We start from the raw sequence: 13,040 nt of genomic DNA, 5'->3' as shown, positions 1-13,040 counted from the left end.
CTTGAGTTCAACACCACTTTTGTGCCCTTTTGCATTTTTGACTGGCAATGCGAGACTAGTTGACTAGGTGACTTGACCAATAGGAGTCCCAGGTTGGGACTTGCAGTTTTAGACCCTTGTAGGACTACGTAAGAATCAACAGGTGGCAGTGTCGTTGCATGAGTTTAAGCTCATACTCTCTCTCACCACCCAAAAGGAGTGGGGTCTGTGGGGTCTGTGGGGTCTGTGGGGTCTTTTTGATGCTGAATCTAAACCTTATGTCTGACTGAATTTCTATTCTTCAATCATCTGAAACCCAGACACATATTTTCTCCCCTGACACCACTAACAATTAAAGTCTTGTGTTTTAAGGAAGTACATATATAAAACAGTACAGGTTGGTCTTCTTTCAACATATGGTTCAGCGGGGCATTGTCCTAAAAAGATTTTATAGAAACAATTTAACAATCGTTCCAGACTCCATTAAAGTTTTCTTAAACAATCCCCATTATTTTGGAGCCTTGAGCTAATGCCATCTTGGCTAAATATTAACACATGACAAACTGCAGGCAGTGCTTCCTCTATAAAGAGCAACATTATGAAGCAGGCTGGAAAATCTGTACAGGCTTAAATTAAATGAAAAATGATAGTCGACAAAGTGCATCTACGTAGCGTAAATAACATATAGTGCTGTTTGTAAACCTGATAAAAAAAAATATAGCATCAGACCAACACCGCAAAGTATTAAAATACATTTGTTGTTGCATGAAATAACTTGAGGTCTTTTATATTCTCAGTTAGTAGGCAACAGATATTTTCAAATCCCTGCATTGTGCAACTAGATGGTTGTCAAGCAAGAAAAAAGTTTTTGTTCAGTTTTCGAGCAGCATTGTCATTTGACAGCAGCTTGTAGTTTAACTGCTTTTTGGCCCTCAGTTGGTTTTGTATTATAGTTCAAACCCCTGAGGTGGCTGTTCCAAGATGACCGGGAAGGCAAAATCATTCCCTCTGTAATTTCTTCTACCTCCATAGCAAAGAGATGTCAAAGGCTTGAGAGGTTCTGAAAGGTGACCTTCTACATTTCTATGTATTGTAAAATGATGATAAATGCCAGGTTGGCAGGTCTTTGTGTTGCTTTGGCGAAAATACCTTTCTGCTGGAGGAGTACGTTCAAAACTGGCACATGCAGTATGGAGTACCTGTACTTGAGCAAACGTATGCATGATAATCATGCTGGTCACCTGCATTAGACAAAACAAAGACAACATGTGAAAACAATGAGAACATGTGGTATAAGCAAGCATCAGCAACTGGAACAGTATTTTTAACTGTCACCAATGCTTCTTTGAACAAGGTATCTATCCCCAGTTAGAAACAATAGAAAAGACACGCACATATCTTGTGTCCACTGAGATTGGTAATCTGCAAGTGCCTTTATCATTTCAAGTGTTACTTGGAAAAAAAAAATATTTCTACAGTAGAAAAACACAAATAGAGCCGCACACCCGTTAAAAGTATTTTAATGCTTTAAGTAGTGACGTTTCGAAGTCTGAGGAAGAGCGTGGTGGCTCTATTTATCCCCAGTTACTCAATATGAACAGCTCTGCAGTGTTACTTTTTGACAATGTAAAGAATGGGTTTATGAGGCTTACTGTGGCTCAAACTGAATTCAATGACAACGGCTATCAGAAACTTGTGTGTATCCTTGAGGGCTATGTGTTAAGGGACCAATGGAGAAAGAGCATCGAAGGAAATCCTTGATACCCGGACTTTTTACATTACGAGTGGATAAAACAAATGACAGTAGAACAACTAGTGCAGTCTCGTCAGCTGGCTTTAAAAAAGCAATTGAATACAAAGTTGTCATGTAGACAGGTGTCTTAACAGCAGTGCAGTTTCATGCCTTCCAGAGGATCAAGATCTCAGGCTGGATCATAGCAAATACTTGGGAGAATTGGAAACAAAGCCACGCAATAGAAAACTGATCTGATTCTGAGATACGATATGATACAACTTTATTGTCAGCCAAGGCTGAAATTCTTTGTGCATCATCAGATAGGTTAAGATTACTCAGGGACACAACAGACAAGTGGCCTCATCCATAAAAATGACAGCAGTGCAGTGAACAGTCAAAATGATGTAACTGAGGCTAAGACTATTAAAGAAGAAGACATGCTTTTTTTAATCCGCCAGGGGATTTGAAGTGTTTTCACTGTTATTATACAAATTACACACAGGGCCGGAACACAGGACCTATTCACATGCATCAAATGGAGAGATGTCAAAGCAGTTGGGGGGTTCAGTGGCTTGCTCAAGGGCACCTCAGCAGTGCCCATGGACGTGATCTTGCACCTCTCCAGCTACCAGTCCACACTCATGATGCACACATTGGTGTACAAGGACTTGAACTGGCGTCCCTCCGGTTCCCAAGCCAAGTCCCAACGGACTGAGCTACTGCCGCGTGCGTTGGTCACGTTTTATAGTGTAGAAGCACGAACTTGAAATGTATCATGAATTTGATTTATACTGACCTTCACTGCCTAAACCTACATACTGTATCAAAATAAAACCATGTTAAGGGGAGTCTTTATAAAGCCCTGCAGTTAGGCTCAAAGGAAAGCTCTCTGTTTCCACTAAGTTATAAGAGAGCCATTTGCAACCAGCTAACTTTTTCTGTGTTCATCAACTCCACCTTCTGCTATAATGGTTTAGGCCAGGGGTGGCCAACCAGTTAGGTATAAAGAGCCACAAAAAAAAACACACCATAGCAAAAAGCCACACAACACATGCACGTCCACACTACAACAGCAACAGTGTCTTCCAGATCTGATGACAGTCATAATACATAGCAGTTTTCATAGTTTTTTTTCTCACTTAGATTGACTCAGTGGGAAACCTGACAGTCTTTGTTATCCACAATCCTTTTCAGGTCTTGCTTGAACTCGGTTGTGGCCACTCGAAGCAACTCTCTCACTCATTTGTCACTAAAGGGGCTTTCAAACAGTCGGATTCAGCAGTGAAAGGATTAACGAGGAAGGTGATCTGTGGCCGCTGTTTTTCCTCAGGTTGCAGAATCTGTCCTCAAAATTCTGATCATTATTTTCCATTTTAAAATAACTGGCAAATGTATTGGCAGTATTGGCAGATGCATTCAAATGTGTTTTTTTTTAACTTATCTGAAATACTGTATGTTTCAGAAAAGTTAAAAACAACAATCAACCAATGACACAGCCCCCAGCCACACAGTAAGAGCCTCACAGGAGCAGGCAAAGAGCCGCATACGGCTCAAGAGCCACAGGTTCGCCACCCCTGGTTTAGGCATTCTGGCATCCCATCCTAAACAAGATGAATCCAATACACAAGGGTCTTGTGGCTGAACATACCACATGGAGATGAAAATGTGACAGGGCGGTGTGTTTTCTGTCCATTTGGTTGTTTGGGAGTGTTTGACATAATTTGGATTTCAAAGGGAGGGAAAGTGGCATATTTTGATTATTGCTAATGTTCTTATATGACTGCTGCTGAGCAGTTTGAAACAAAGACACACACATGTCAACAAACTCCAGGGTAAACATGACCGTGTCTGCCACCTCTGTTCAGGATGACATCATTATAAATACAATTCAACTTGTGAGCAATAAACAAGCTGCTGGGTGGGCTTTCCCTCTCTCGACCTAACACTGTACAACATGACCATCCTGTGAACATAAATCATGCCCACATAATTACTGTACCAGTCAGGAGCAAAAAAGTAGTGACATATGTATTAATAAAACTTAACAAAGCTTAACTTTGGCATCTGGGAGGGAATGGGATCTCACTTTAGACGGCTCAAGGCCAGATTATAGCATCACATCGCAGCATGTATTCCTCTGGTAGATCAAGTATTTGAAAGCAGTTTTGAGTGAATTCATTTTTTAGCTGCTTATATTTCTATACCATAACATAATATTATATAGGGCCATAATGTGATGGAAGTCGGCACAGAAAACAGAGGTGTCATGCCTTTTTGAAAAACTTTGGACTACCTAATCTTTGCTGTATAGCCTGGCAATGATCCTGATATTATAAAACTTATATAACCAAGTCACGATTTCTAAGACAAGCAAATGTTTGTATATTTTCATAAATGTAAATGGTTGACTATCCAGATATCATTTCTACATTAACAAAAAAAAATGTTCTTACCTTTTTTAATCTGCTGGTTGGGACAAATTACTTAAATGTGTTATTGTTTAAAGCAGGGATCTATAACATGGGGTCCGGGACCCCTAGGGGGTCCTCAGAGTCAATGCAGGGGGGGACCTCCAAATATTGTTAATTTTTGAAAGTTTTTTCAAAATTTAAAAAGTCTTAACATGAATCCAACATATTATTGGCAAATATAAATCCCCACTGATGATAGGCTCAATGGCCTATAGTCAAGGTAGTCACTAAGGCCATGCCACATGTACGTATGTTTAACATTAAAACATGATTTATAAAACCATGGCAACAATTATTAGGCTATTTGAATAGCTTAGTATTTTATGCAAAACATGTATGTATTAAGGCTTTAGGCCACCCTACATGTTATTGTAGGCCTAATTTAAACTTCATTTTATAAAATATATGTAATAGGGGGTCCTTGCTCCAGGTCTCTTACAGTTAAGGGGTCCTTGGCTTAAAAAACGTTGAAGACCCCTGGTTTAAAGGGTGAATTTCTGACTTGTTGACAGATATACTATTTAATACTGTAAATGAGCCGATTGTATTCATGTTGGATCAATCTACAAAACGTGTTTATTCTTTTTCTCACAATATTTATTTACTTTAATTCAGCGTGTGCCTATTTTTTATCTACGCCAAGCACATTATAGTCACTTAATGTCAAGAAAGTGTTATGTCTTGACAGACCAGTCTATACAAATGTGGTGAAGTGATTACAGTCCATTTTAAACATTCCACTCTTTCTATGAGACCATAATCAAATGCATACAGTACCTGGTGCAAAGAGGAAAAAAACGTAACCGTGAGACATTTCCTGTATTTCTCTCGCTGGGTAAAATAAATAACTCTCTCTGTCCTCGAGATGTCGTAAACTTCACAAGCGGAGCCACAGTTTTTTAAGCCTTCAACTGGACCGTTGTTTTATTACGGACGTCTCTGACAAACTTTTTTGCCAAATGAAAAGAAGCAAGCACATGTTACAGTATTTAAAGGTGATTTAATAAATCATTGACAAAGCAAACCATTCAGACTGGATTTTTTTAACATGGAAAACTCTTATTTAAACCCTGTATAAGTGTACCTTAGGAGAAATGGAGTCAGCAAAATTAGGGGAGAAAAAGATATTATAGGCCCTCCAGCACTTTATAACTAAACACACTACGGTATATGCAGTGTTTGACTTTTATGCTACATTTAAATATGTCTTAATGTCTTGATTTTTAAAGCTGCATCTTACACATTGACATTAGGTTACAGACACTTAATGAGTCTTTAGCCATTACGATACCTTCACTGACACGTCAGCATGGGAACTCCTTCTCCTCTTAGTAATCAGTGTCCATTTGGAGCAGATACAGCTCATTTAATGGGAGGCCATGACCTGACTGACTGGGCCGTCTCTGCTTTCCAGACCCAAGGAATGCTTCCCAGAGGAGAGAGAGAAAGAAAAGGAAAGAGAGAGCTTGGTCAAATTTATGGCACGCATGCAAGCTCACATCCTTAATGAATTCACACATACATTTAAAGGCAGAGAATCGCACATGAATACAGACCTATCACAGCTTTCAAAGAAAACCCTCTTTAGTTCACTGCATGTTTTTGCAAATGCAAATGTGCAAAGGTCACAGGGTCTTTCCTAGAGCTAGGACTGTTCTGCCTGATATAAGCAGTTTCCCCATGAATAAAAATGACATTCAGAATGATATACCAATTGAATAAATGGATACAAATGAATAATATCATCAGATCAACTGACACTTTGTATTGTGATTTAAGTAACTAATATGTACTAATTAATACTTTATAATTCTAGAGTAAATTTAGTCAATTTCTTAACATGTCTTAAAACGTACATTTTATGAAAGGACAATGAGTAAATAATGTATTTACTCATACCAATACATTTACCAATGTCAGGTGAAACTTTTAAGCAGATGAGAAAAACAAAACTGACCATCACGTTTTGTTTTTTTACTTGGTCATCACTAATGCAAAATTTGCATAGTCAAAACTTACAATTACATGTTTCTATTGAGGTTATAAGGGTTTCATAACAGCAAAGTTTGTTGGTTGTTTGGATTTAAGAATACTTATTTTCCCAGACTGCAATAATGAAACCATTTGATGAATTAGTCTGATGTTTAAAGCTGTTGTTTATGAGTTATGATGTTTTCAAAAATGCACAAATACAAAGTACATTCATTTTTAACATTTGGGAAATTGTGCCTATCAAACACATTAGATTTTAAAGTGGAATAGTGTGGCCATCAGTCGTATGGATGATTGTCTCATAGCATCTGTTTTATCATTTTCTGGCAGATATATTACCAACCTAATGTTATCAATCACAATATTGTAAGACTTGGAACTGAGTCTTTTGGGTCAAGTAAAAATGATGAGTCCCATCTGCAGATATGCAGCATTCACTCATGCCCCACTGAGGGGAGGATTTTATAAAACCAACCACTCTTCCTCCCACATTCAAGAGCTGCTCCACTTTGTAAATAAAATGTTTGATGCATAACCTCATGAAGAAAAACATTAGCTGGTTTGTGTTTTCGTCCACTTCTGTTTTTGCCCATTTCAGAGGATATAAAGACATATGTGTAAAAGCCAAAACGTATTAGTCCCTTGATTTTATTGCTAGGTGTTGATGTCATTGTCAAGCAGAAGAACAGAAGTACTTAAAGATGAGATCTGAATTCAAACGAGACCAGTTACTTTGGAGTGTAGAGAAAATAAGAAAGAAACAGAGAGGGGGGAGGGGGGAATAGACACATCTGTGATTATACTTAGGTACAGGACCACCAGTGCTTGAGGAAGTGTAGGCCGCAAGCTTTGAAAACAAATCTTTCTTGACCCAAGAGAATCAGGTGAAGGGTAACTCCTGGTGCCGTTTTACAAAGCTGTAATAATTTCCTTTTTGTCAGAGTTTGTGTTAAATCATTTGGCCTCACTTGTTTCATGTTTGTGTATGAATCACATTAATACAGGAAGAACATGAGTTATTTAGAACTCCCTATAAAAGAACAAGATGACATGAATAGTGTGTTATTTGTCACTGTCACTCCGTCTGTAACCGAGTACTTGGAGTTTCCAGTGGAGACCCTAAAGGTCTTGGCCTGTCGGTTCAAAGGTTATCTTTGTTTTTACTGTCAGCTGAAATCAGCTATCTCACACAGAGGGGATCATTTTTGTGTGTGTATTTGTCACAAATGCAGCAGTAATTCTGTGATGAATTATTAGGATTGGGTTTCTTATTTATTTTCATTCTTTTGGAAATCTAAATTCCATGGGTAGTTACTTTTATGGAAGCGGCCTATTTGTTCCATTGATGCTGTAAAGCGAGCATCAGCCACAAATGTTGGAAGTGACAGAAAGTTATGCAGCTTTACCTGCCCGAGCTTGTCTCTTTTTAAATTCTCATGTTGTCTCTCTTCTCTGAGGCAAAAATAAACCATGTTACGTTTCTATGCTTTGTAATTCCAGTAATACTATGTTATATAGCCCCTAAAATTCAAATAATAAAAAACAAACAAAAAAACATCGGTGAGTCACTGAGATCAAAAAAGCAGTTGCTGGGTTATGTAAGCCGGTGGACCGGAGGGGTCAGGTCTCCACACGGCGCCAAAGACAGGATGACCCGAGCCTGAGGACTGGTATTCACATCAGCCAGGCAGGAAGCTCCGTAACAGCTGTTGACACCAGCTCATCCGTCAGACTGCTGCTTGACTTGCCTTGTCTGTTCCAATTAACTCATTTGCTAATTAATGTGCTTGCACAGACTCCATGCACATGAATTGAAGGACTCATTAATTATCATTGTGATGGCAGGTTCAGCTGATTTTGTGAATTGTAGTGTATATAAATGCCTAACTAAGTGGCTTAATTCTTCACTGTAGTTCATTTTTCCATGTGAAAACTTGAGAGAACAAATGTATATGTACGTTTTTAAAGTTGTGATCTAAAGCAGATGTGTACTGTATTAATGACCCTACAGGTCTGAGTCAAGACCACAGCCGTTGTTTCATATCATTGTCATATTTTTTTTTTTGGCCTTTACCATATGCTGTATAACAAAACATAGCCCACATTAAAAATAATCTTTGAAAGTCTGAAAGCCAGATGTGTTGACCGCTCACAGTAGTTAAACAACATTAGCAGATAATCACGACATAGACGAACAATTTCTGCCTTTTTTTATACTGTGTGGTTGACTAAGAAACAATGAAAAACTGAACAGTGTTTTGCATCAAAGTCAACTGGTGACAGGGCAACAGCGCATAATTTATGAACATGTATATAATCTCTCTGTGTGTGTGTGTGTGTGTGTGTGTGTGTGTGTGTGCGCACTTTGTGTACCCACAACTTTGTTTGTATGTGCACAGTGTAGTAGGCATCAAAGAACGCCAAACACACACATAAGGGCTTTGAAACACATTCATCAAACCTCCATGTGGCATTAGTTTGTTTTCCCTAAATAACTTTAGGCTTTATCTACACTGCAGCCTCCAATCTGATCTGCTTTCCACCAAGGTCACACACGTTCAGCTTACACCGGTAAAAAATAAAAACAGCCTTGAAGACATTTCACAAGTGTAAACATGCAGAATGTAGCATTGACGCCAGCTTTGGCCCAGTTTCCACTGATCTGATCTTGTCATTTCCACGTAAACAACGATAAAACATGTTGTCCCTCTTTCTAAATGTTCACACGGGAATGGAAAAAAATCTACTTTTTACCACAATAATGAAAAAGTGTCAGCTTTGAGTTGTGCTGTGGTAATCTAGCCTAATAACCCCGAGACGAGCCAGACATCTAGTCTTTAAACATATTTCATGTGTTAGATATCTGCGAGTGCTATTTGGATCCGTCCATCAGTTCCCATTTCGCACAAAGCCCTTTATAGTGCAGCTCCCTTTCAGATCAAATCAGCCCTCTCCATCAACAGTTTCCAGATCCACAAGGAAACATGCAATCAGTAATGTTCAGGTCCCCTTACCACAGTTAGCCTGTGGGTGATTAAATATACCATGTGGTTCAAAGAGTAGAGTTAATGTGCTTTTTGCATGTTTACGTGAAAGGATTCAATGAAGGTTCATGTTTAAGTTACAAAAAGTGGTTCTTTGAGCACAGATACAGTAGACATTCAGTAGTTGCTGTATGTATAGTTGATGCAATCAAAATTGTGTTACAGTACCTTTGAAGAGTTTCCAGTTTTGGTGCTAAGCTAACCAACTGCTGTCTGTAGCTTCTTATCTACCATACAGACATGAGAGATCAATCATCTTATTTAAGCAAAAATATTAATGTGTTTTTCTCAAAATGTTGAAGTACTCCTGAGAACTGATACCAGACTCAGAAATATCAAAATAGGCTACGACAACACCTTTTTCTAACCCATAATGGCTATTTGAAAATTGTAATAGGTTTTCTAGTTTGCAAATGTGTAACTTACATAATAAACTGCAACGATTCAGGTTTGTGTGTGACAGATGCAGGTGCACCTTGCTGTACAAATTAAGATATTTGTAAGAAAAAGCTGAAAACTTAATTCTTTAAAGTAGTTTGTAATATTAACAAATGTCTGAAGGAGGTAACACAATGATGATTGAGCCTATGGCTCAGTGATGAAAGCCCTTGCATTTGCAGTTTAATGAACTGGGTGTCTGGGGCGACATTCCCTGGAAAAATCACAAGCGGCGCACAGTTAGTGACGTGTTCCATCACCCAGCAGTGGTTGGTCTGCCGGAGAGGGTGGGCGGAGCTACCGCAACAACTTCAACTCACAACTAACTGATGTCACACAGACATGTTTGGCTATCTGGCGTAGGCTCAGTCCTTGCGGCTGTGGGTTCGACCCACAGCCTTTTGCTACATGTCTTTCCCTTCTCTCTCCCCTTTTCAAAAAAAGTGAGATCCAAAAACACACCTGCAATTACCACTTATCGCGATAGGTGCCGCCAAAGAGAACTAAATAGAGAGCTTTGAGATAGTAACATTAAGGGGGCGCTATGCAGTTTTGGCAATTTCTTCGCTGTTTTCTCGCTTTTTGCTCGCAGGTTTCTCTATAGCGCTCCCCCTACAGCTTCAGAATAGATATTTGTCAACACTGTTAAAAAAAAAAACTCATTGGTGACTCTCCCCATAGACAGTATATAAGAGTGGACCAACAGATCCCGTTGCTCTGGACGGAGACCAGTGAAGGATATTAGAAGCACTTTTCCAGTGAGCGCCGAGCGTTACCGCGCAGCCTCCAACTGAGAGAGACGACGTAAATGTGACGTGAGCAACGTGTCTGAAAGTTGTAAGTCTTCTGGTAGCTGTGCCGAGAGAAATCTCAATCATTCCCAATCTTGCAGAGACGGAGAGCGTAGGTATATGTAAGGAGATAACATAGGCACAGGCTAATTATTGCTAACTAAAATGCTAGTTAACATTAGTAATTAAACTTAAACAGCTAATGTAAGTCGAACTGCCTGCGAGCTTCTCCTGTACTATACGGTAATTCCTGTACTATGCGACAGTAAGTCGCGTGGTTATAACACAATCGTTAGCCTATTTTTTTGTCTCAGTTCTCCCCATTCTGTGTTCATGTTTACTTGTCTGACTCCTCGCTCGGTCAGTCTGCTGTTTCCTCTTTCTCTGTTCCTCCGACAATGCTTTCCTAGCTTTCTGCTTCTTTTTTGCCGGCTCAGCCATGACGATAGTGTGAAAAACTCCATCGCTACCTTGTTCTTATAGCTAGCCGGTTCCTGTATGTGTGCAGTGCCGTAAAGCAATTTGTTACATCGCGAGACCCGATATCACACGATACTTCCTGATGCTGAGGCTGGCGGCCTGCCGGCCGAAAGTTGCAAGGGTGGTTTTTCTGCTCACAGGCGCTAGGGGGAAGCGAGACGACCACCATTCAACGCGAAAAAAGTCATATAACCATTCCAATGACTCTGAAGCTGTTCAGTTAAGGTAAATTAAGCTAAAAAAAACTGCATAGTTCCCCTTTAAGGTAAAAGTTCGTAATGATAACACACATTTGTTATAAATGGCACACAGTAATAAATAATGCAGTTGTTAGCTTTGTTAATAACATATTTGACGAAGCCGGTAATGCCAAGTACTAAAGTATCATGTTAATAACGGCAGGACATTAGGCAGCTAAAATTCCTTTTGTAAACAATGCTTGCAAGTTCTCACACATGGTTGATCTAACTAGAAATATATGAGCATCAGGAGGGCTGCTATTTATCCTAGCTGGCAGGAAAAACAAGAGGATAGCAAAGATCTGCAGCAGGCGAAGAGGAGTGGACAATAAATTACTTCCTTTATTTAGCAAGCATTCAAACTCAAATCCAAAACATGCTGAAGAGAACATGTCGGGAGGGAAGATCAAGGTATGTCAGCAATACTCATCACTTCATTAATTCTATCATAATCACTGCACAGTCATTTGAGTCTGATATAACTTTGTTGAGATTTTTTTTATTAGAGCTCATGATGACTGAGACAGGAATGCACTGTAAAATGTTATTACACTATTACATTTTTACACAACAAAAATGACGAGAAGCTATGGAAATAATTTGAAAATAGCATTGCCCTTTTGTAATGAGGTTGTACAGTTAAAGTGAAACTTCTAGTTTTATTGTAACTGTTGATGTTGCTCTCCTTGTAGCCTCATAGGAAAGAATGTGGCATGTTGAGGATTTTAACGATGTTTTTTTCAGCAACCTTGTAACTATTGTTTCCCTACCACAAAGTCTTAACTTAGCGTTGCAGGATGCTTCCTAAACTGTAGCATAGCAAACAGCTAGCAGCAATACCTAAAGACAACAGCTATGAGAAGTTATCTGCAGTTTACAGGCAACTGAAGGGTTTTAGTGTACATCCAGCATGGCTTTGTATTTACTGAGTTCACTAAAGAACATGAGAAAAATGTAAACCACATGCCACGACCAACCCTGCTAACCAGATCCCAACATAATTGAAAAGTAGATGCTGAAGTGTTGTCTGAGCCAATATTTTCCACTGTCATCAAGAGAACACAAGAACCAAGGGAATTTATCATAATAAAGTGTTGTTGTCATTGTCAGCCCACCAGTAATTTCCAGACATTTTCCTAAATGTGTGCATTGCAAATCTGTCAGTATCTATTACCAAAAGTTCTCTTACTGAAAGCGTTAATTTATATGGAGATGTTTTCCATCCAGCATGTAACAGCAAGTGCATACTAATAAAATAAGGCAGCCTCATCCATCACAAAGAGTAAGATAGGCTGCTGATGCAAAGTAAAGGTATTTCAAATTTAGAGGAAAGCATCACAGGGGAGAGGAAGCAGATCCAACTCTGTCTCACATGCTGATAGTTATAGCTTTGTTTTAATGAGGACTCCAAGCCAGCAAAAGATAGTAAAATAACCTGACAGGTGAAGATGGTTGAAATCACACCCTGCTTATTAGGTACAGGTTAGATCAATGGAAGTAGACCAGATGTACAGAAAGTGGGTTGACCTTTAATTAAGCTTTTCATGGTTTGCATTTTGATATTGTCACCTTCTGGTCTGGCAGAAAAAGAACAGCAATAACTTGAAGGAAAACTGAATGTGTGTGGGCACTTCTAATAAGAGTTCAGCGAGAGGGAACAGAGTACAGACATGCATCACTTTAAAGAAAACATAATATAAAATTCAACCTGCTGTGAGTTCTGTGGGAGCTCTGTTACATCTGCTGCTAATGTGGGGTACGTTTCCCGACATGGGCTGAAACCAACAACAATGGGAAACAGTCCCATTTCCCTAAAGATTTAGTAACATGCATGAGATAGTTTCCCTGTACTGTAAATGTCATCACCTCCC

General features: G+C 39.1%; 1 protein-coding gene across 1 annotated transcript in view; it reads left to right on the top strand.

The window, feature by feature from the left end:
- The first annotated feature begins 11,453 nt into the window (after positions 1-11,453).
- The window catches only part of tnn (tenascin N), a 52,844-nt gene continuing 51,257 nt past the window's right edge, over positions 11,454-13,040 (top strand). The window contains exon 1 of the mRNA XM_031294333.2: positions 11,454-11,580. The gene's annotated coding sequence lies outside the window, so the exon portion shown is untranslated. The remainder of the gene's footprint in view (positions 11,581-13,040) is intronic.

This window comes from Sander lucioperca, chromosome 9 (genome assembly GCF_008315115.2).
Source record: "Sander lucioperca isolate FBNREF2018 chromosome 9, SLUC_FBN_1.2, whole genome shotgun sequence".
Classification (NCBI taxonomy): domain Eukaryota; kingdom Metazoa; phylum Chordata; class Actinopteri; order Perciformes; family Percidae; genus Sander; species Sander lucioperca.
Note: the sequence above shows the minus strand (reverse complement) of the source record. Positions and strands in the feature narration are given on the sequence as shown.